Source organism: Euphorbia lathyris, chromosome 3 (genome assembly GCF_963576675.1).
Source record: "Euphorbia lathyris chromosome 3, ddEupLath1.1, whole genome shotgun sequence".
In the NCBI taxonomy this organism is placed as follows: Eukaryota; Viridiplantae; Streptophyta; class Magnoliopsida; order Malpighiales; family Euphorbiaceae; genus Euphorbia; species Euphorbia lathyris.
In genome coordinates this window covers 3,248,787-3,274,700 of record NC_088912.1, presented here as the reverse complement: position 1 = coordinate 3,274,700, position 25,914 = coordinate 3,248,787, and the positions used below count along the sequence as shown (strand labels likewise).

Sequence of the window (25,914 nt, the reverse complement as noted above, 5' to 3'; positions counted from 1 at the left end):
CGGGTACCCGCGGGTACACTACCCGTTTCCATCCCTATCACCATCTCATTTTCAAAGAAAGTGAAAAGGGTAATCAAAATGTTCACTTAGGCGCCAATGTGAACATTTAGACGCCTGTCCAAAGGATGTAGGCTCCTTGACATGCTTGAGTTGAGGGCCTATGTTGTCCGGATACGTATCAAGGGAAATATTTTTTTTTATAAAACATAGGACATGGAAATGTGAGGGAAACGTGTAAATATTAAAAATATTGAGGCATATTTATAAATATTAAAAAATATATTTTCATATTTGAATTTTTGTAATATAACTAAATAAACACATATAAAAGAAATTATAAAACTCTTATCTCAACGTAATTATTAAATACATGAAATATAAATAATGTCAAAAAACGTTTTGAGGAAAAAAAAAAATAAAACAATGAAAGCTTTTGTCTTTGTCTTTTGGTTTATCTCAGATTTTATTTTTGTTGCACATACAGATCGACATACTCTTTTGAATATTCCTATTAGTTTTCCATTCAAATAACTATCGACCATGATTGCCCTATTTATCTATGTTTTTTTTTTTCCTGAAATGAAATCCAATCGTTTTTTTTGTCTGGGAAACGTGTTTCCCAGAAAGATAGGGTCATAGATAGGGGGCCTGGGGCCCGGCCCCTTCGGCAGCCGGAACCACCTTGACCCCGGGTAGTTTCGGCCCTCCTGTCTTAAATTTTTTTTATCCCGGTGTTGAATTAGCCCCCCAAGATGGCCCCTTAAGTGTTAGATTTATCCAAAATTTAAAATTTTAATAGTTTGGACCTATACTCCCTAAATCCAAATTTTTAATTTTTTTTGGCCTGTTAGGTATTCCTAACCAAATTTCTAATTTTTTTTTTTGGCATGTTAGGCTTGCCTGAATCCAAATTTCTAATTTTTTTTTGGCCTGTTAAGCCTCTCTAAATCCAAATTTCTACTTTTTTTACCTGTTCGGCCCTCCTAAATCTAATTTTTCTTTTACATGTTAGGACTCTTAAACGAAATCTAACTTAATTTTGAGAAATTGCACATTAATACTTAAAAATTGGTTCTTAACCATTCAAATTATAACAACCGTATATATATAAAAATTGAGCAAGTTCGATTTAGTTTTTTTTTTTTTTTTTTGCGAATGCACATGTAAAATCGGCCTCCCAACCGAATATCATGTATTCCAACTTGTGAATAGGGCCCCGAAACGTATACCAGCAGTTTCCGTATCTGAAACGTATGGAAAATGTGATACCCGGTATGTTGAAGTTTCTAGGCACGATGTAGTTTTGGTTTGAGAGACTGAGTGTGAGATCTTGTAATCATAGGGGAAGGTGCAGTTGAGTTGTTGGGTGGGGCTGCATTTTCCGCTGCATTTGCTGAATGTGGGACGTGATGGGATGGTGCACTAATGGAAATTAAAGGAAGCGAACCAAATGTGGTTAAGTCCATATTAAAGGAAAGGGAACCAAAGGTGGTTAAGTCCATGTGCAGTGTTGGAGAAGAGGTATGGGATTGAGCAGGTGATGGAGGGTTTGTATTAGATTTGTCTTGTTTGGCAGGTTTATAGCAGGATTAATAATTGATGGGGGCGTTGTTAAATTTGGTGGGTCTGAATTTTTTGGCAGATAATGATTTTCAATGAGACTATTTACGATGGAGACTCAATTGATAATTGTTGATGATTTCGGTAAGTAGTAATTGATTTTAAAACTTTAGTTCGGAGAGGTAAATGGCTGTTAGTCTAAAAATATAAGAAAGCTGTAACCTTCCAAAATCCAAACCATTATCACCGTTTCATTTTTCAAAGATTTCATAAAAAGTAGACTCTTTTTGGAGCATTTTGAAAGAAGGAAGAAGAACAAGTGTGGCGAAATTTCAGTGTTTTTATGTTATATTTCGAAATTCAGTAGTCATATTATTAAAATTGCTAAAGTTCAATAGCCATACTGTAATTTATCTATATATTCTCGTCTTTTTATCTAACATACTGTTTAGTCTCCCTATTTTAAAATACACATTATAAAATCTTTATCTTTTGTCAATATTAAGCATTTGGTTTTTAGATTTTTAACCGAACATATTTTAGCTTTCAGAACAGCCATAGTAGATATAAAATTGTCATGTTACTCTGTTATTTTCTGTCAAATACAACAGTTAAAAATCTAAGAAAAATAGACAAAAGGACTAAAAAGTTAATATTGACAAAGGATAAAGATCTTATAATGTGTTTTTCAAAATAGAGGACTAAACAGTGTTTTAGGTAAAAAGGAAGGGATTAATAAATTATTTACCCACATATATATATATATATATATATTGTTATTGTATCTCGCCAATGTCTGACCAGGACTTTGTTGTTGCTGCATATTAAAATAAGGTATAATACTCGTTTTGCCCCTTAAACTATTAAAATTATAAATTAGATCTTTAAATTAAGTAAAAATCATTAATTGAGTCCTCATCCTATTTTAAAATAGAAATTGTGACTATTTGACATGGACTATAATGATCTTTTTGTTGGTTTAAAACGAGTTTGGGAAAGAGGGTCTGAATTGTTCAACAGAATGATTTTCGATGATGACTCAATTGATGATTTTTTACTTAGGATGGAAACTCAAATGATAATTTAAATTTGGGTTAAGGTGCAAAAATACCCCTAACGTTTTGGGTCATGAGCAATTTTACCCTAACATCTAAAATAGTGCAATTTTACCCCTAATGTTTGTAGCCAAGAGCAATTTTATTCCTAACATTGATAAATTGGATCAATTTCAAACACTATTATAAAATACAGTCATTTTATACTGTCTTTTGTACGAATTTATCAACATTAGGGATAAAATTGCTCTTGGCTTCCAACATTAGGAATAAAATTGCACCATTTTAAACGTTATGGGTAAAATTGCTGGTAATTTTGCACCTTTAACCATTTAAATTTTTACTTATTAAAGATGTGATTGATGATGTTGATGGTTTGAAGTGGTAACTGACCTTGAAGCTTAGTTTAAAACGTGTGTTATGTCTAAAATATAAGAAAGCTGTAACCTTCCAAGATCCAAACCATCGTCACCATTTCATTTTTCAAGATTTCATAAAAAGTAGACTCTTTTTGGAGCATTTCAACGAAGGAAGAAGAAGGAAAAAAAAACACAAAAATGGCATTAGCTGCTGATGATATTAGCAGATTAAGTAGTAGTAGCAGGCACAGTAGCAAGAGAAGTTGGGGTTCAACCAGTGTAAGAGAAATGTTTAATGCACCGGATGTGTTTCAACGGAGTTCAAGATACACGGCGGATGATGAAGAGGCGGAGCTCCCGTGGGCGGCGATAGAGAGATTGCCGACTTTTGATAGAGTGAGAAAAGGGATGTTGCAGCGTGTTCTGAGTAATGGAAAAGTTGTGCAGAATGAAATTGATATTACTCGGATTGGAGTTGAAGATAAGAAACAGTTGATGCAAAGTATTCTTCAGGTTGTTGAACAAGATAATGAGAAATTCTTATTGAGGTTAAGGAATAGAATTGACAGGTTAGTTGACTTTCTTAATCTAGTTTATGTTGCACGAAAACTCGTCTTCAGTAGCATTTTCGCAGTTTCATATAAGGTACCTCAATGGGTGAGGATTGCCTCACATATTTAAGGAGCCATATAGCTTCCTCATTTAGCAATGTGGGATGTGGGATGTCTAACACGCCCCCTCACGTCCAATTCATTTGGTGCGTGAGCTAATATCAGCGGGAGCCCCATGGCTCTGATACCATGTAAACAAATGCCTAACTCACCCCAAAAGGTACCTCAAACGTGAGGATTGCCTCACATATTTAAGGAGCCATATAGCTTCCTCATTAAGCAATGTGGGATGTCTAACACATTTCTGGTGTCGGTTTCCGTTTCTGTGCAACATGGAATCTAGTCAAGTCTTTGAGGATCATATCAACATATTGAGGTGTGAAGCATGACCCTCAATGCGTTCATCAACATAGATCTCGATTTTGTCTCCAGTTAAGTGTTGAAGATTTTGTTAATCTATATTGCACGGAAACTGGTTTAGTATTTCATGTCGGTTTTCATTTTGGTTTCCTTGCTATGTTTTTTTAGAAATAATGTTTCATGGTGTCGGTTTCCTTCCATCTAGTGAACATCAAAATTGCTGAAAGAAAAAAGATGAACTCAAGTTTTTTACTTCAGCTATGTTGCAGGGAAACTCGTTCAGAGTTTTGTGTTGGTTTTCATTTTGGTTTCCTGAATATGTTTTTTTAGAAATAAGGTGTCCTGGTGTCTGTTTCCTTTTCCGTGCAACGTCGAATCTAGTCTATCTGGTGCATGAAAAATTTATTGAAAGAAAAACGATGAACTCAAGTCAACTATTTGACGATCATATCAACAACATAGATATCGATTTTCTCTGCAGTCAAGTCTTTGAAGATTTTGTTAATCTATGTTGCACGGAAACTCATTCAGCTTTTCCTGTCAGTTTTATTTTGGTTTCTAGCTATGTTTTTTTTTAGAAATAAGGTTTGCTGGTGTCGGTTTTTTATTTCAATACTTGGTTAGTTGACTTTCTTAATCTATGTTGCACGCAGAGTTTCGTGTCCGTTTTCATTCTGGTTTCTGTCAGAACCTGAGTTCTGATGAGAGAATTTCAGAATAGGAAGAAGGAAAGAAGTAGAGAATTAGAGGAAGAAGGAAGGAACAGAGATTAGGGAGAATAGAGAAGAGAAGAATTTAGGAGAGAAAAGATAAAAGTGACTTCATTAATTCTTGGATGATTTGTTAGTACAGTGTGTGACCTCTTATAGAAGAGAAGGCCAAAACAGTTGGTACAGCTGGCACTACAATCCAAAATCCTAACAAACTCATAACAAGTAGCTACTTTAGCTCATAGGACCTGTTAAGGAAATAACCTAAATAACTAGAAGGAAGCAAACAGAATTATAAAAACTAATCCTTAGAACCCGATTAACTAATTCCCTTTCAAACCACTAATAGTCGTGACAATACCCTCCCCTTCAGAGCATTCTTGACCCCAAGAATGTAAAAAAAGCAGTAAACTGAACTTGCCACACACACTGAAACTTCCTAGGATTGTCCAATGCTGTCACACCATGCAGTTCTACACGTATTTTAATTCCTGCAGGCTCAAGACTCTTAGTTTTGTCGCCCTTGAACTCCCTCAAGAGTGATGATGCAAAACTTTCATCCCCATTGGACCCTGTATCCAATTGCCGAGGGCTCATGATGTCCCCAGTGAAATTCCTCACTTGACTTATGAAGTGCACATGAAAATTGATAGCTGCAATCATTCCTTCACCAAAGTACCCCTAGTGTTGACCCCAATAGCCATATCAGCATTCATGGTATGTGGGTCTCCTTCCTTTCCAATGGCAGCAAGTAACTCATTTTCATACGCAACCATTCCTTGCATTTCATCTTCTGCAGCCTGTCTTTTAGCTCTGTTTATGAATGCATAAATTGCACAATATCTCTGCTGCCATCGCTCTTTTTCTATCTTGGACCACTTCATCATCACTCTAGCAAAAGGCCCAAATTTGTCAAATGCCCATAGAAGAAAATTCTCATCAATAATTCCATTTATTGCCAAATTCATGCCAATTAAAGCAGTTGAATGCTGTATAAAATCCTTGATTGTACCTACAATCAAAACAGTGAAAGCATTTGGTATGAGCATACCTACTGCTGAAATTGAAGCACAACGAACAAGGGCACCAAACAAGGCAGAGGACACAAGGGCTAAAGAGCCAATGGCAAGACCTGCGGTGGTGTTTCCAGCAGCACCAAGGGCATTCGTTCTCTCTCGAATTATGTGGCTTATGCCTGCTAACTCAATAAGTCTTCCAACATTGTCATTAATAAGACCATATTCATTCTTCCAACATTGTCATTAATAAGACCATATTCATCAAGAGACAATCCAATTTCAATAGTGCTAAGCATCCTCAGGGTAGCTACTAGAATTCCATCCATAGCAAGGATGAAATTAACCGAACTGCCTACTGCAATGGAAAATTTGAGAATGACAGATTCATATCCCAGGAAAACATTTGCAGCTTTCACATTCCAATGAATATTCCTGTGATTACAATACTCAGACACATGAAGGTATTCCAGCTCCCATGACGCACCTAAGGCCATTCTTTTCCTTGTTTTCCAAACTAAAACAAGCTCAGCAGGCTTGTGCTGGCTTAGACTATTTGCAACATTTAATTTTGGTATAAAGGAATACACCAAAAGACGTTCTTCAACTTCATATTGGAAAGCTGCATCCATTCGAAAACCTCCATTTCCAAGGACATTCTTCTCGCAAAAGTTTTCTTCCATCCGCTTCTTTTTCCCTCTTTCAAACGGATACAATAAATGACGAGGGGGAGAAGTTCTCTCCTGTCCAATTGGAGTAGTGCAAAGGCTCAGAGCCTTAGCATCAATTGGAGGATAAGGAGTCGCACTCCTTGACAATGACAAACCAATAAGAGCAGCAAAACTATGAGAGGAAGATGGCCCAATAGTTTGACCAGCAGCTAGGCTCACTTTGGTACCAAAACGTAATTTGTCTGGAGTTTTCTGGTTGAACAGTGAGAGCTGATGTTTTTGTTTGATTGGGGTGTTTTGGGCATAAGGTGAAGGGGTGATTGGAGATGTGAAAGTCTGGTTAGGTTTCAGATTGTTTATGGTGTTTAGGGTCCAAAGTGTAGTGGTTATTAGGGATTTGAATGGTGGTTTAGGTTGCAATTCTTCCCTGTAACCTTTGGCTTGCCTAAGGGCTGCTTGCAATGCTCTAGAGTAATAAGATCTCTCAACTGATTGAGATTCAGTATCTAAAGGAATGATGGGACATGGTAGAGAGTAAGACTCAGTAATGGAGGGGCTTACCTTTTCCATTTGGAGTTGTAGAGCTTTAAACTGACCCTCCTTTTCAGCAGTGACCTGCTTCCTTAGAGAAGGCTGCACCAACACATCAGTTTTTCCTTGCAAACTGAAATTTGGTGGCTCTAATTTCCTCTCAGACTTTTCATCAAATACTTGGGGTGCAACTGATGGCAATTTCTGCTCAGACTTTTCATCAAACACTTCGGGTGCAACTGATGGCAATTTCTGCTCAGACTTTTCCTCAAACACTTGGGATGCAACTGAAGAAGGATCTGAAACTCCTCTAAATTCTTGAATCGATTGAATCAAGTTTGAGAAGGATTTGCAGATTTGCTCATAATTTTTTTGTTGCTTCTTGCGAAGCAGTTCCCATTGTTCGTCAAACCTTTGTTGCCGCTCGCGCGTCTCCCTGCGGTAACGTTCCATTTGCTGTTCAAAATCTTCCATAGCCGGAGGAAAGACTGTCTCTGATACCAATGTCAGAACCTGAGTTCTGATGAGAGAATTTCAGAATAGGAAGAAGGAAAGAAGTAGAGAATTAGAGGAAGAAGGAAGGAACAGAGATTAGGGAGAATAGAGAAGAGAAGAATTTAGGAGAGAAAAGATAAAAGTGACTTCATTAATTCTTGGATGATTTGTTAGTACAGTGTGTGACCTCTTATAGAAGAGAAGGCCAAAACAGTTGGTACAGCTGTAATATAAGACAGCTGGCACTACAATCCAAAATCCTAACAAACTCATAACAACTAGCTACTTTAGCTCATAGGACCTATTAAGGAAATAACCTAAATAACTAGAAGGAAGCAAACAGAATTATAAAAACTAATCCTTAGAACCCGATTAACTAATTCCCTTTCAAACCACTAATAGTCGTGACAGTTTCCTCGCTATGTTTTTTCAGAAATAACGTTTCATGGTGTCGGTTTCGTTTCTGTGCGACATTGAATCAGTACTTGATTATTTCTATCTGGTGCCTATCAAAATTACTGAAAGAAAAAAGAACTCAAGCTTTTGATTTCTGTACTTATAGTTGACTTTCTTAATCTATGTTACACGTAGAGTTTCATGTCCGTTTTCATTTTGGTTTACCGGTTATGTTTTTTTTTAGAAATAACGTTTATGATAGGAAACTAGTCTATGATAGACTGCACAGAAACTTCAACATGCCGGCATATCACGTTTTGGATACGGCAACTCCCGGAAACTGCTGGGATATGTTTCGGGGCCGTTTCCATAATATTCAGAAGTTGGATATGTGTATCTGTTTGGGAAACCCATTTCCGAGACAAAAAACGATTGAATTTCATTTCAGGAAAAAAAAACATAGGTAAATAGAGCAATTATGGTCGATAGTTATTTGAAGAGAAAACGAGTAGGAATATCCAAAAGAGTATGTCGTTCTATATTTGCAACAAAAATAAAATCTGAGATAAAACAAAAGAGTATGTCGTTCTATATTTGCAACAAAAATAAAATCTGAGATAAAACAAAAGACAGAGACGAAAGCTGTCATTGTTTTATCTTTTTTTCTCAAAACGATTTGTTGACATTATTTATATTTCATGTATTTAATAATTACGTTGAGATAAGAGTTTTATAATTTCTTTTATATGTGTTTATTTAGTTATATTACAAAAATTCAAATATAAAAATATATTTTTAATATTTATAAATGTGTCCCAATATTTTTAATAGTTACACGTTTCCATGTCTATGTTTTATAAAAAAGACATTTCCCGTATCCATGTCCGTGTCGGATACCGTATCCGTGTCCGTGTCTGGACAACATAGACTGTCTATCTAGTGAATATCAAAATTATTGAAAGGAAACAGATGAACTCAAGTTTTTTTATTTCAGTACTTGGTTAGTTGACTTTCTTAATATATGTTGCACGGAAACTCATCCAGAGTTTCGTGTCCGTTTTCATTTTGGATTCCTCGCATGTTTTTTTTAGAAATAACTTTTCATTGTGTCAGTTTCGGATTCTGTGCAACATCAAATCTAGTCTATCTGGTAAGTGATTGATTTTTTTTTTTTTTTATCTGCAACAGGGTAGGAATTGAGATTCCGAAGATTGAAGTGAGATTTGAAAATTTAGAGGTTCAAGGAGAAGCACATGTTGGAAGTAGAGCACTCCCAACTCTTCTAAACTCTGTCCTCACTGCGATCGAGGTACTTTTTTTCCTTAGTTTCATCATGATTAGTTTGATTGATATTTGGGTGTTTAAACAACCTCGAACTGATTAATGGGATGCACTTACTAATTAGCTGACTTTCTATGAATAGGGTGTTCTTGGTACTATTGGGCTTTCTCCTTCTAAGAAAAGAGTTATCAAGATTCTCCATAATTTGAGTGGAGTAATAAAGCCATCAAGGTATGCATATGGAATGTGCAATTAGACTGTAATTTCGTGTCCGTTTATTATTATTGTTAGCTGTTTGGTGTTGCTGGTAGCTGGTTTGTGTATGGAAATTGCAGTTATTGTTGATGTTTACGGATTTCAGGAAAAGTGACATTCTGCGGCCACGAGTTTTCGGAATTTTATCCTCAGAGAACCTGTGCTTATATTAGTCAGCATGATCTTCATTGCGGTGAGATGACAGTCCGTGAAACCATGGATCTCTCGGGACGTTGTATGGGAGTTGGAAGCAGATTTGATTTGCTGTTAGAGCTTTCAAGACGAGAGAAAGAAGCCGGTATCAAACCAGATCCTGAAATTGATGCATTCATGAAGGCTACTGCTGTTTCTGGTCAGAAAAGCAGTTTAGTCACTGACTATATTCTAAAGGTTCCTTTATTATTTCATCGTTTATGATCTTCATCGAAAAATTCGAAATCATGGCCTTCATTTACGCGTTACGTACTTCGATTTTGATAAATTATATCAAGTAAAAGCATAATTTTTTGCAAACCTAATGATTTTTTTTTCCTCAGCTTCTTGGATTGGATATATGTTCTGATATAATGGTGGGAGATGAAATGAGAAGGGGAATTTCCGGGGGACAAAAGAAGCGTGTGACAACGGGTACGTTTAAATTAAGGGTGTAAACAAGCCGAGCCTGAACCTAGGTGGTCTCGGTATTGGAAACAAAATAAAAGTCCCATAACATACCCACATGAGTTTAAAATATTAAAAAAAAACAATCACATGTTATGACCGAGATTCAAGAATAGTAGAAGTTACTCGTGGTCGGAAAAGACAAACTCACAAAAAATTTAAAACAATAAAATATATATTAAATCTTACTTGAGTTATAAATTATAATGAAAACTAATAATGAAAGAAAAATTTAAAACAATGAAATACATGTAATATATATAATAAAAATTTAATGAAATATATATAGCAATTAAAAAGTAATCGAGCCTGTTCGCGAAGCCGAACTTAAGTAAAGTCAGCTCAGGCTTGCTAGTGCTCAAACTGATCCCGAACTCGAGTTGAGCCCTATCGAGCCGAGCTGGAATAGTTTGGGAACTACCAAGGCTCATTAACAGCTGCAAACCTCCATTTGGTGCAGATTAAGGTATGTTGATGCTGAATTTTTCACATTTCTGATTGTAAAAGCTTGTATGAAATTCCAGGGGAAACGTTAGTTGGAGCAGCAAAAGCGTTTTTCATGGATGAAATTTCGACGGGGCTGGACAGCTCTACTACTTTCCAAATTATCAAGTACATGAGGCAAATGGTTCATATCACTGATGCAACAATGGTCATCTCTCTTTTACAGCCTCCACCAGAAACATACGATCTTTTCGATGACATTATTTTACTTTCAGAGGGTCAGATTGTCTACCAAGGTCCGAGAGAGAATGTACTCGAATTCTTCGAATACATGGGTTTCAAATGTCCGGAAAGAAAAGGAGTTGCTGATTTTCTTCAGGAAGTAACTTCAAAAAAAGACCAAGAACAATACTGGTTTAGAAAGAATCAACAATACCGTTATATATCAGTGTCTGAATTTTCGGAATCCTTCAGTTCATTTCATATTGGTGACCGGATATCCCAAGAACTCAGCATTCCCTTTGATAAGTCTAGAACTCATCCTGCTGCTTTAGTGAAAGAAAAGTATGGAATTCCGAGTTGGGAACTCTTGAAAGCATGCTTTTCCAGGGAATGGCTATTGATGAAACGTAATTCTTTTCTTTACGTATTCAAAACGTCCCAGATAACATTCATGGCTATAATTTCATTTACTTTGTTCTCTAGAACTGAGTTGGAACCCGGTAAAAGAGAAGGTGCGGGGAAGTATTTTGGAGCCCTCTTTTTCGGTCTCTTTAATGTCATGTTCAATGGAATGGCAGAGATTACAATGACTCTTATTAGGCTTCCTATATTTTTCAAGCAGAGAGATGCATTTTTCTACCCAACTTGGGCTTTTACCTTGCCTATTGTTATCCTCAGAATTCCCTTGTCAATTTTGGAATCCGGCATTTGGGTCATTCTAACATACTACACCATTGGCTTTGCTCCCGCTGCAAGTAGGTGAGTTCTGTAATCTATTCATTACCATTTTTTTTAGCAATGGTTTCTCTCAATTAGGGAGCTAAATGGGACGGGGAATCGCCAATAAGAATCTCCATTGGACGGGGATAGTTATAATTTTCTCCGATGTGGCGGGAATGGGGAAAGGTATCCCCGCTCTGTGGGGATCCCCGTCCCCACCCGACGCTGTTAATCCCTGACGGAGGTCCTTCATGGATTATCCTCTGTGATAATTGATTTTTTTGGAGGATGATTTAAGTACATTTTAATTAGGTGATTATTTGTTTTCAAATTTTAGTTTCTTGTGGTTTGAAAAACTTGGGAATGATCGTTGATGCTTGAGAGCATCTCCAATAGAGGGTGTCTAAAAGAGTGCCAAAACTTAACAAATAATCCCAAAATATAATATTTTATTGTCTTTTTCATCCACATCACTTTTGGCAACCTTTACTTAAAAAATACTCCAATAGAGGTTGCTTGAAAAGTTGCCATTATAATTCTACAAATTATTATTTTATTATAAATATTAAAAATAAAAGGCTCCAGATTTTATTATTTCTAGGAGAGGGACCATATATTTTATATTAAAAAATAATAAACAAGGTTGCCAAAAATTGGTAACTTTTCTTGGCACTAACAATCACTCCAATAGTGGGTACCCTTTAAAAGTTGCCAAACCTGATGCCACATCAAGTGACACTCTTTTGGGCACCCTCTATTGGAGATGCTCTGATATTATTAGCTACTGCTTCTTAAAAGTTCTACCCTTTACTGATTTTTTTTTTGGCCTAATACATTACCAACTCCCTGAACTTGTCAAAAATAGTAGATTGGCTCCCCAAACTTTGCAAATGTCTCACCAACTAAATACAAAAACTTATTAAACCTAAATTCCAAAAATATGTTTTCATCTATTCGAGAGGTAATTTTTCGCTTCTCCTACCTTTCAAACTATTATAAGAGTTAGTGTTGCAGGTTTGAGATATTGAATGGATGAGGATCGAGAGTTAGTATTATGGTTTTTGTATTTAGTTGTTACAGAATACGCAAGTTTGGGGAGTTGGTGAGACACTTGCAAAGTTCAATGAACTAATCTACTTTTATGGACAAGTTTAGGGAGCTGGTGATACGAAATAAGCAAGTTTAGGGAGTTGGTGAGACACTTACAAAGGGAGTTAATCTACTATTAGGCTTTTTTTTTAAACATAAATGGTGATTCCTTGCGGAAAGGGGGAATGAGGAATATGGATAAAGTTTTTGGAACATCTGTAAACGGAAATGACGATCCCCACGGGACGGGGATGGGAAAAATCTGTCAACGGGGATGAGAAATGCATTCCACTGTTTACATCCCTACTCCTAGTGTTAAAAAACAAGGCTGCCTGGATTGCCCTGGCTCTGTTTAGTCGCTCAAAATTGAGAATCCCCGATGGAGATCCTGGATGGATTATCCTCGGTGATAATTGATTTTTTTGGAGGATGATTTAAGTACATTTTAATTAGTTGATTGTTTGTTTTCAAATTTTAGTTTCTGTGGTTTGAAAAACTTGGGAATGATTGTTGATGCTTGATATTATTAGCTATTGCTTCTTAAAAGTTCTACCCTTTACTGATTTGTTTTTGAAACATAAATGCTGATTCCTTGTGGGAAAGGGGGAATGAGGAATATGGATAAAGTTTTTGGAACATCTGTAAACGGGAAATGAGGATCCCCACAAGACGGTGATGGGAAAAATCTATCCTCGTCTAACTCGCGGGGATGGGGATGGGAAACGCATTCCCCGTCCAACATCGTTTACATCCCTACTCCCACTGTTAAATTCCTGTGTTCTTTATTTTCTTGTGCACTGGTTGCTTTCTGCTTACACAAGCGCACACTCAAGGCTTCGTATACTTTGCAATTGTTAGAGTATAAGTCAATGTAATTGTTAGAGTATAAGTCAATGTAATTAATGAATAACATGCCTAAGGCTGCTGAAGGGTTGTTGGGGCATGCTTAGGCTGCTAGTAGGGTCAGTATGTCTCCTTGACTGTAGGAGTAATATCAGGAGCTACTACTTGTATATATATCTGTGTATTGTTCCTAAGTAAAATATATCAATGTAGCATCTTACTCTACATGGTATCCCATGGATTTCTCTGTATTTTCATAGTCTGTTACATCAATCAAATGGATTATTTCTCCTCATACCTGTAAAGTCTTATTTGATTTCAGGGATTGAATTGGTGGCGACTCGAGGACATAACAACTCAAATGATAATGTTTCCAGAAATCGGTCTATGAAAGGAATGGTTCTGCCTTTTCGGCCTCTGTCACTTACTTTCAATCACGTGAACTATTCTGTGGATATGCCCGCAGTAGGCCATTTTCCCCAATTTTTTTATAATAATTAAACCTTTGGTATCTGAATATATCCTCATCATTTTTTTGGTGAACTTTTCAGGAAATGAAAGCTCAAGGATTTGAAGAGGATCGGTTGCAGCTATTAAAAAATGTCGGTGGAGCTTTCAGGCCTGGTACGTTGACAGCATTAGTTGGTGTTAGTGGTGCCGGGAAGACCACTCTAATGGATGTATTGGCTGGAAGGAAGACTGGTGGATACATTGAAGGAAGTATAAGCATCTCTGGTTATCCAAAGAACCAAGCCACATTTGCCCGGATAAGCGGTTACTGTGAGCAGAATGACATTCATTCACCATATGTAACAGTATATGAATCTCTCGTATACTCTGCTTGGCTTCGTCTTGCTGCTGATGTAAAGAAGGAAACACGAGAGGTATGTTGTTTAAGTACCAAAGGCAACTTCTTCTTTTTATGAGCAATTGGGGGAAAATGTAGCTCGTATTTTCACTCGCAGATGTTTGTAGAAGAAGTTATGGAATTGGTGGAGCTAAACTCAATAAGGCATGCCTTGGTAGGACTTCCGGGAGTGAGTGGACTTTCGACAGAACAGAGAAAGAGGCTAACTATAGCAGTAGAGTTGGTTGCTAATCCATCTATCATATTTATGGATGAACCCACATCAGGTCTTGATGCTAGAGCTGCTGCCATTGTTATGCGTGCTGTGAGGAACACAGTGGATACTGGACGAACTGTCGTCTGCACAATCCACCAACCGAGCATTGATATCTTTGAAGCTTTCGACGAGGTTTGCTTCTTGTTCTGTTTCGTTTAGATTTGGTTATCTGTGATTGTTTTCTATGTTGATCATTGTTTTATATCGGTATAGATGTTTTAACAAAACGGTGTCATTGATTGTATCAGTATCAATGTTTTAACAAAACGGTGTCATTGATTGCAGCTCTTGTTAATGAAAAGAGGAGGACAAGTGATATATGCGGGACCTCTTGGCCGCAATTCTCATAAGCTTGTCGAGTATTTTGAGGTGAGTAAAATCATTTCAATACGCAATCTCATGATACACGAAAGTATCTATGTCATCAAAAGTTGAGCAAAACATCTCCAAATTTCACTTGTAGGCGGTACCGGGAGTTCCGAAGATCAAAGAAGGCTACAATCCTGCTACTTGGATGCTAGAAGTCACCTCTACTTCAGTAGAGGCACAACTTGGTGTTGATTTTGCAGACATATATACCAATTCTGATCTATACCAGTAAGTACAAGGAAATGTCTTTTAGGGTAGTATCAAACCTCCTACATTGTGATTCAATGTAAAAACTAACATTTCTGTTTCGTCTGCAATTTTCAGGAGAAACCAAGATCTCATTAAAGAATTGAGCTATCCGTCACCGGGCTCCAATGACCTTTACTTCCCTACGAAATACTCACAAAGCTTTACAACTCAATGCAAGGCATGTTTCTGGAAACAATACTGGTCATATTGGCGGAACACGCAGTTCAACACAATCCGGTTCATTATGACAATTGCCATCGGTCTTATGTTTGGTGCTATATTCTGGGATAAAGGACAACAATAGTAAGTGAAGAACATTTTGTTCAAAATATTTTTAAAATACTAAATTTTGTTTATTTTGAGCGTTAAAAGCATCCTTGTTCATTGAAAACTTTCATGGTTGTCTCAAAGTCGTCGCTCAACTTCAATGTGTCTCAATAAAATCAGTCAACTTTAAATTTTATTTAAATAAAGTAATTCGGGCGACTTTAAAATGAAAAAGACATCAGAAAAGTGATATGGCTTCCGCATCAACTTTCACTGCTGACCCAAACGAAACGTGGCTGCCATCTGTCAGCTAGGTGGCAGTCATGTGTTATTTCAGTCAGCGGTCAAAGTTGACTAGAGCTGACGTGCACGTCATATTTCCAGTGTCCTTTTTCAATTGAAGTCGTCAAAGTGTTTTTATTGAGACTAAATTCAAAGTTGAATGATTTTATTGCAACATATTAAAGTTAAGTGATCATTTTGCGACAACTGTGAAAGTTTAGTAACGAATGATGAATGTAACCCTGATGTATGCTGATTCGGGGTTAAATGCATCGTTAGTCACTGAACTTTCATGATTATCTCAAAATCATCACTCAAATTCAATTGTCTTAATAAAATCATTTAACTTTAAATTTTGTCTTAATGAAATTACTCCGACGAGTTTAAGAGCAAAAAAGACGCTGGAAAAGTGAGACGGCTGCCGCATCACTGGTAGTCAACTTTCACGGCTGACCGAAAGGACACGTGGCTGCCACGTGTTCCGGTCAGCTAGGTGGCAGCCATGTGTTGTTCCGCCCAGCGGTGAAAGTTGACTAGTGCTAATGTGGAAGCCACGTCATATTTACAGTGTCTTTTTTCTCTTGAAGTCGTCCGAGTTTATTGAGACAAAATAAAGTTGACCTCTTCTTTTCTTATCAGTCAAAAGCAGCAAGACCTGGTGAATCTTCTTGGAGCTGCTTTTGGTGCTCTTCTTTTCCTCGGAGGTATCAATGCTATGGGAGTAACTTCTGCCATAGCAACAGAGAGAACCGTCTTCTACCGCGAAAGAGCAGCTGGAATGTATTCAGAATTGCCTTATGCATTCGCTCAGGTAAGCATTCGGAAGTCAATCTTGTTGACAGGTCTAGTTGTTTATGGCTCTTATACGGTGTTAAAGATGATAAAATTATTCTTAAGAAAACTAGAGTTGTAAATGAGCCCAGCCGCTCATGAGCGGCTCAACAAAAGCTCGATCATGTTCAGCATGATTTATAAATTAGCTTGGCGGCTCGAAAGCTCGCGATCAAGCTCAATTATAAGCTAATGAACAAACTCATGAGCAAGCTCGATTATAATGTTTATGAACATGCTTATGAGCAAGCTTGGTTTGATTACTTTTTTAATAATAATATGCGTTAATTTCAAATAAATTCCCAGTGGTTTCACATTTTTGCAGATTGGTACCTCTGGTTTTTTTTGTTACAAACTGAATCCTCTATTTGCAAAACTTTCATTTTTCATTGACAGCCCAAATTTGGTCGTTAACGACCTCAAAATGAAAATTTTCAAGAATTACAGTTGGTTAGTATCATCATATTTATTATGGAACCATATTTTGAATTATTCAAAATCATCATTGTTGGAGTTTTCTCTCTCGTAAGAAAACACCTAAATGACCTTAAACCTAAAAAGTTAGAGAATTAAAGATGCTTAAAATATCATTTTATTCTTGAAAATTTTCATTTTGAGGTTGTTATCGGCAAAATTTGCCAAAGTCAACAAAAATGAAAATTTTGCAAACCACAACGTGCAGTTTGTAACAAAAAAAAACCACACGTACCGATCTGCAAAAACATGAAACCACATGTCATTTATTTGAAATGAACCCTAAAAATATTTCTACAAAGGGGAAGTGTAAATCAACATAGTTCTGTGTAAAAAATTTAGTTTCGTAGATTTAAAAACTATGTAGTTTTGTATAAAAAAAATTTCAAATCAATATAATTAATGAACATAATTAATTAGTTGTTCGCGAGAGAATTTCATTAAATGAATTAACGAGCTTGTCTCACGAACAGAATATTAAGCTCGAACTCGTCAATTTTCTAATGAGTTGAGCATGAGTGTAACAATGTAATTCTCAGTGATTATCATTGATGTGTAAAATAGTATAATACATAGTACAGTTCACGTTTCAGTGAAACTCTAATTCTGTCTAACTGTTGTGTAGATAAGTACAGTAAATGCTATAACAGTAAATAATAATAAATATCTCTAATACACCCCCGTAGTCGCAAGGTTCGGAGGCCGAACATTGAGACTATTTCTGAAGTCCTCGAACAGAGGTGAGGGCAGGCCTTTTGTGAAAATGTCAGCTATTTGATATCGGGACGGGACATGTAGCACACGGACTTCGCCTTTGGCAACCCGTTCCCGGACAAAGTGAATGTCCATCTCTACATGCTTGGTTCGATGGTGTTGAACTGGATTACCGGTGAGATAAATGGCGCTTACGTTATCACAGTAAACAACTGTAGATTTTTGAATTGGGTACCCGAGTTCAAGTAAAAGGTTACGAATCCAGCATGTTTCAGACACAACATTGGCCACACCGCGATACTCGGCTTCTGTGCTGGAACGGGACAGCGTGGGCTGTCGTTTGGCTGACCAGGAAATAAGATTGTCACCAAGAAAAACACAGTAGCCGAAGGTTGAGCGACGAGTATCAGGACAACCAACCCAATCCGCATCAGTGTAAGAGATCAACTGCGATGGAGATGAAACAATTAATGTGAGACCGAGATCAAGAGTGCCTTGTATGTACTGAAGAATGCTTTTAAGGGCTGCCATGTGAGATGTTTTGGGGTCGTGCATGAATAGACAGATCTGCTGAACTGCATAGGAGATATCTGGCCTTGTGAGGGTAAGGTATTGCAGTGCGCCGGCTAACTGTCTGTATTCAGTAGGATTGTGATACGCTGAGCCAGAGGATATACTGAGCTTTTGTTTTGTGTCAACCGAAGTGGCAACTGGATTGCAGGAACCAAGCCCAGCTTTATCAATAATTTCTGAGGCATACTTCTTTTGAGACAGAAATAGGGAGCCTGGTGAGTGTGTAACCGATATTCCCAAGAAGTAGTGAAGGGGTCCCAGATCTTTCATTGCAAATTCAGAATTCACCTGAGATAGAATTGAGGACTGAAGTTTGTCAGAAGAGCTTACAAGAACAATATCATCAACGTAGAGGAGAATGTAGGCGGTGTCCGTGCCTTGCTGAAAGATGAATAAAGAGTGATCAGATATGCTATTGGTGAATCCCACTTTGGTGACAAATGCAGCAAAACGCTGGTACCAGGCCCTAGGTGCTTGCTTTAAGCCATACAAAGATTTTTGAAGCAGACAAACATAATCAGGATGTTAGGGGTCACGAAAACCCAAAGGCTGATGCATATATACTGTTTCATTAAGCTTGCCATGGAGGAATGCATTTTTGACATCTAATTGACGGATATTCCATCTTTTGGATAGAGCAATACTAAGAACAGCTTTGATGGTTGCAGGTTTGACCACGGGACTGAACGTTTCACCAGAATCGACACATGCCAACTGTCCTGATCCGTTACCCACCAATCGTGCTTTATACCTCTCGAATGATCCGTCTGATTTAGTTTTGTGCCTGAAAATCCACCAACTACGAATAACATTAGCATTATTTGGACGGGGTACTAGTACCCACGTCTTATTTTCAATAAGAGCTTCAAATTCATCACTCATGGCTTCTGTCCAATTTGGATCACTTAGTGCAATAGCCGGTGTTTTAGGAAGAGGGGAAATTTGAGTAGGTGCAGAAACAGATAAATTGAGCATACGACGGGGCTTGTGAATGCCATGTTTGGCGCGGGTGGTCATAGTGTGATTGTTGGGATTAAAGAGCTGGATATTCATTTGTGGGGAAATAGAGGTAGAGGGAATAGATGTTAAGGCCGGAGCTGTGTTTTGCGATGAAGAGGAATAGGGGGGAGAGACATCAGACGACTCGAAGGAGGACGAGATGGAGGACGGGACAGACTCGACGGACGACGCGACGGGAGAAGGAGACGCAAGCGGGGTCGACGCAACAGGGGACGCGGAAGACCGCGGGGTCGATACTGACACGGACGAGACGCGAGGGGACGAAGGAACGACGCGGATAGGAGATGACGCTACGACGGGGGACTGCGGTGTTGAAATAGAAGCAGGAAGGAACAAGCCTGCGTCTTCCATGGGAAGTGCAGGGATAGAGGCGGTAGGCGTAGAAATTGAGGAAAATGGGTAAACAGATTCATCAAACACGACATGACGGGAAATTATGAATTTATTTGTGGAGGGATTGAAGCATTTATATCCTCGGTGATTCGACGGGTAGCCGAGAAACACACACGGAGAGGACCGAGCTTCGAGTTTGTGACGAGATGTGGATGGAATGAGAGGGCAACAAAGACAACCGAACACACGGAGATGAGAGTATGTGGGATCTTTCCTATATAAAATTTTGGTGGGAGAATTATATCCTAATACTTTGTGAGGGTAAATGTTTAGGAGATATGTGGCAAGTTCAAGTGCATGGTGCCAAAATTTATATGGAATAGATGCATGGTTCATGACAGTGCGGATGACATTGTTAATAGTTCGGATTGTGCGTTCGGATTTACCGTTTTGAGGCGATGTGTATGGACAAGAAAAACGAAATTGCATGCCGTGTTCATTGCAAAATTGACGAAATGATTGATTGTTAAATTCACCTCCGTTGTCACATTGGAAAACTTTAATTTTTCTCTCAAATTGGGTTTGAACGTATGAACTGAAATTGAGATAGACGGAAAAGACTTGGGATTTATTAGCCAACGGAAACGTCCATAAGAAGTTGGTATAGCTATCAAGAAACAGTACATAATATCTATGACCACAAGAGCTTAGAGTAGGAGAAGTCCAGATATCACTATGGATTAAATCAAAAGGCATACATGCGACATTATACGAGGACTGAAACGGTAATTTTACTTTTTTGCCATTAATGCAAGAAGAACACACAGAAATATCCTTAATCCTATTACATGAAATAAAAATTTTATTCTGCAGGACTCTCAGTATAGGAGGTCCTGGATGACCTAAACGGCTATGCCAGACATCAGAAGACAATGCAGTAAACGCAGACGGAGAGGAGGACGACACGGAAGGACTAGATGTGACTGGGTAGAGATCTCCTTTACTGTTACATCTCATGATAGGAATTCCCGTCTGTATATCCTTCACAGAAAAACCCAAAGGATCAAATTCAACAGAAACATGGTTATCTTTAGTAAACTTTCGGACGGAAATAAGATTTTTTATGAGTTGTGGAGCATGTAAGACATCATTTAATTTTAAGGGATAGTGTTTGGAGCGGCCTTGGCGCAACGGTAAAACGTTGTTGTCGTGTGACCAGAGGTCACGGGTTCGAGTCTTAGGAGCGGCCTCTTGCCAATTAAATTGACAAGGGAAGGCTTGCCTCCAATACACCCTTGTGGTGGGACCCCTCCCCGGACCCTCGCTCAGCGGGGACGCGTAATGCGACCGGGCCGCCCTTTTTTTTTTTTTTTTAGTGTTTGGTGTCTAATTGCGTATTGCAATGCCAGATTGAGAGCTCGATTGGCCTGAAGAGTACTGTGGCTGCCAATTGTTCGTTGGGAAGGGGCAGGGTGGAGCGGACCATTGCTGTTGGGGCGCCATGGGTATTGAGGAACCCATTGCGCGTAGGCAGCAGGACGATAGCCCGAGTGAGCAGGGCGATACCGTCCACCGCGGCCGCGGTAGTTGCGTCCGTATCTCCTGCCGTGATAATGAGATTGTTGGCGCTGATGCGGCGGGCGGCCAGGGGGAAACGGCGACTGTTGTGCAGAGGAGTCAGGAGAGGCGGCGGTGAGTGCCACGGTATCAAATGGTGGAAGGTTTTTGCGGGCACGGGCTGTTTCCTCTAAGATGAGCATGGATCGGGCTTTATGAAATGGGGGAAGAGGATCCTCATGACGAATCTGTGTTCCAATGGTATCATAGGCATCAGTGAGACCATATATTAGTTGGAGAACTATCTGATAATTAGTAACAGGGCAATCCACATTGGATAGTTGATCTGATAAGGATTTTAGGTGTTGGCAATAGGAAGAAATATCGGAAAAATTGTCAAGCTTAGTTTTGGAGAATTCTTGTTGTAGGAAAAGGGCACGAGAGTTTTTGTTATCTGAGAATATATCTTGTAAACTAGTCCAGGTTGTGGCTGCGGTGGAATCAGCCTCAATAATGGTATGAATGAGATCAAGAGATATGGTACTGTATATCCATTGAAGGACTATGGCATCAATACGGGACCATAGGGCAGGATTTCGAGTTTTGAGGGATGTAGCAGGGGTTTCAGAAGGTGGAATGATGTGATCTAGGACTTGGAAGGCAGTGGCATGGAGTTTGAATAGGGCTGCCCAGGTTGGATAGTGGCCTTTTTCAATGTCCAGGGTAATTTTGATGAAGGTCGTTATGTTTGAGACGGAGAGGGCGGGATGGTTTGTGTTGTTCTCGATTATGGGAGATTCCGTGTTGGAATTCGCAGTGTTGTTGGTGTTTGTATTACAGGTGGCTGAGGTATTAGTCATGGCGGCGGAAAGGGGGGTGGGCGACGGCGGCGATTTGGTAGCTTTAGGGTTTCGGCCGGCGGCGGCGGCGGAAGGTTAGGGTTTGGGGGAGGAAGACCGAATTTTCAGAATTTTAGAGGGGGAAGGAGAGTAAAGTCTCTGATACCATGTAACAATGTAATTCTCAGTGATTATCATTGATGTGTAAAATAGTATAAATACATAGTACAGTTCACGTTTCAGTGAAACTCTAATTCTGTCTAACTGTTGTGTAGATAAGTACAGTAAATGCTATAACAGTAAATACTAATAAATATCTCTAATAATGAGCAGGCTAAAGCTCGACTCGCCTCAGCTAGATTAGAGCCATAGTTAAAACCTTAATTGTTAGGTTAACCTTCTAAAATGAAATGGCTTTTGATATGGTAAGTGTCCTAGACAAATAGGTCTAGATTTTGAGTTACACGCTTTAAAATCGGTCCTTTTTTTTTGGATGAATAGCTACAATAACAAATTTTGACGGGATATCTGAGTGTGCAAACTGCACCAACCACAGACATGTTTGCAAAAATGTTAAATCACATGTATTTTTTTATACTTTAACAATAGTACAACTGCTAAGTGTTTCGTTCTCTACAAGATTTCAAGTTATATGCTTCAAATGATTCTCATTTTCTTTGCTTCAGGTGGCTATAGAGACACTCTACGATTTCGCGCAAACCGTAATATACGCTCCCCTTCTCTTTGCAATGATCGGTTTTGAATGGAAGGTTGACAAGTTTTTCTATTTCGGTTATTTCGTGCTCATGTGCTTCACCATCTATTCATTATTTGGAATGATGCTTGTTGCCCTCACTCCTAATCCGCTTTTTGCTGCTATTGTTATGGGTTTCTTCATGAGCTTATGGAACTTGTTCTCTGGCTTCATGGTTTCCAGACCGGTAAGCAATCCGAAACTGACATTTTACTTTTTATGGTTAATTTCGAGACCAGTAAGCAATCCGAAATGACACTTGACTGCCACCTAGTTGACATGTGTCATTTCGGTCAGCTAGGTGCCCGCCACATTTAGTTTTGCTCTTTAAAGTCGCCGGAGTGACTTAATTAAGAAAATTTGATTTTATTGAGGCAGTGACCATTTTGAGACCACATTAAAGTTCAGTGACCAACTATAGGTTTAACCGTTTTGAAAATGCATGAGGAATAATAATAGTAATAAGGGATAAGGTGCAATAATACCATAACATTGACACCTAAGATCAATCTTACTTCTAACGTTTAAAATGGTGCAATTTTACAGAGCAAATTTACTTCTAATATTGGCAAGTTAGATCAATTTTAGACATCATTATAAAACACATATATTTCGTTTTCGTTTCTTATTCTCACCCAGTTTCTTATGAGTTGGTTCTAAAAATAGATTTCATATTTTGTAACATATATCTTTAAAAATGTGCAAACATCAACATTTCAACAACAATATCATTGAAACAACCTAAAAGTGAATTACAATAAAGGAAAAAATAAATTCACAATAAAAAATGTTTTTCTTCTGCGCCTAGTCTGAGCCCAAACTACTAAAAATTGCATAAAGGCTAAAAAACGCCTAGAGTGACTAATCGGAGAAAATCGATACGTATTCTCAATTTCAAGCGCCTAGATGGTTCAGGCAGCCTTGGTTTTGAATAGTGATTAGGAGTACTTTTGTATCTTATCCATAGTAGCAAAACTTGACATTTGTAACTTGGATTAATGCAGGAAATGCCTGTATGGTGGAGATGGTACTACTGGGCAAATCCAGTATCATGGACAATTTATGGAGTTATAACTTCTCAAGTTGGAGATAAAACAAGTATGCTTCAAATTCCTCAATCACAACCCATGCCTGTAAATGCATACCTTGAACAAGTCTTTGGTTATAAATATGATTTTCTTGTACCTGTTGTTCTTGCTCAACTTGGTTGGGTATTGCTCTTCTTCTTTATTTTTACCGGAAGCATTAGATTCCTTAACTTTCAAAGAAGATAAAATATTCTTATTATTTATTGGAAATGAATATTCCTTAATTTGTATACATGAGCTTTATGAGATGATCTTTTGGCTTAATACATCAGGGCCGACCCTTTTACGTAGGGTAAAAAGCATGGGTTAAATGCATCGTTGGTCACTGAATTTTGATGGTTGTCTTAAAATGGTCACTCTACTATAATTTGTCCCAATAAAATCATTCAGCTTTGAATTTTGTCTCAATTAAGTCACTCCGGCGACTTCAAAAGCAAAAAGACACCGAAAAAGTGACGTGACTGCCACATCAGCAGTAGTCAACTTTCATCGCTAACCGAAACGACACACATGTCGTTCCAGTGGGCAATGAAAGTTGACTGCTACTGATGTGGCAACCATGTCACTTTTCCAGTGTCTTTTTGCTCTTGAAGTCGCCGGAGTGACTTAATTGAGACAAAATTCAAAGTTGAATGATTTTATTGAAACAAATTATGGATAATTAATTTATTAGTCCCTATATTTTGACAAAACACATTGTTTAGTCCCTGTATTTTCAAAAACACACGGTAAAGTCCCTAACGTTTTTCTTGGTGAACTGTTTAGTCCCTGCCGTTAGACTCTCATGAAGATTCTGTTAGTCAATTTGGATTTGCGTTCTTCTTTTCCTTTATTTTTCTTTCCTTTAAACTCTAATACATCTGAAATCAACTTTGAGTGTTCTTCTTCTTGATTTTCTTCTTAATCGTTCAAATTCGCAAGCATGGGGTCCGTTCTTTTTCTTGTTCTCCATACAAATAGCTTCTTCTTCTAAATTGGATTTTCTCTTCTGAAGTTTGAAGGTAAATAGTAAAGGGTAATTTAGTTATTTCTGAAGTCATAAACGGTAAAAAATCTAACAAACAGATGGAATGACTAAACAGTTCATTGAGAAAAAAGTTAGGGATCTTACCATGTGTTTTTGAAAATACAGGGACTAAACAGTGTGTTTTGTCAAAATATAGGGACTAATAAATTAATTACCCTATATTATATTTATCTCGAAATATCGTGCATTTACTTTGTTTTTTATTCCTTTGAGAGATTAACAAAGGAGACACTCCAATCTATGTTGCACGGACATTCCTTTTTAATTGTGTATTTGCATTTTGTATCTATGTACATTTTGTGTCCAAGATGTGAGGATATCGTGTTTCGTGTTATCTCATATATATGTTCTATATGGTTTTATATATTATAGATGCTACAAAAATGATTTTCGTGTCAATCGTATTATGCAACTTACTTTATTTTTTTTTTTTTTGCAACCGAGTGATTAATTGATTATAGGCCTAATACACAAATAACCCCCTGAAGTTGTTCAAATGTTGCAACTGCCTCCCCGAACTTTCAATTGTAACAACTTACCCCTTAAACTTGTCCAATTGTAAAACATAATCCCTCAAACTTGTCTAATTGTAAAACATAACCCCAAATTGCTGACATTGACTGAAATTGAAGAAACACGTGAAATACAAAAACTGCAACGCTCGTGGAGTGTGATAATCAGATCTTTGGCGTGATATGAATCCGGAGAAACGTTTTTACGATTGAACAAGTTCAGTAGACACGTGATATAATAAGCTTTTAAAGGTTAATGATCATGCTGTAACAATCAGCAAACTTGAGTGACAATGGGTGCTTTAGGATCAAATGCATAGTTGGTTAGTCAATTTTGATGGTTGTTTTAAAATGGTCACTCTACTATAATTTGTTTCAATAAAATCATTCAACTTTGAATTTTGTCTCAATTAAGTCACTCCGGCTACTTCAAGAGCAAAAAGACACTGGAAAAGTGACATGATTGCCACATCAGTAGCAGTCAACTTTCATTGCCCACTGGAACGACATGTGTGTCGTTTCGGTTAGCGATGAAAGTTGACTACTACTGATGTGGCAGTCACGTCACTTTTTCGGTGTCTTTTTGCTTTTGAAGTCGCCGGAGTGATCGATTAAGCCAAAAA

At 37.9% G+C, this 25,914-nt stretch overlaps 1 pseudogene; it reads left to right on the top strand.

Moving 5' to 3' along the window:
• The first annotated feature begins 1,196 nt into the window (after window positions 1-1,196).
• Window positions 1,197-24,061, top strand: LOC136222503 (pleiotropic drug resistance protein 2-like; annotated as a pseudogene).
• Window positions 24,062-25,914: the final 1,853 nt, after the last annotated feature.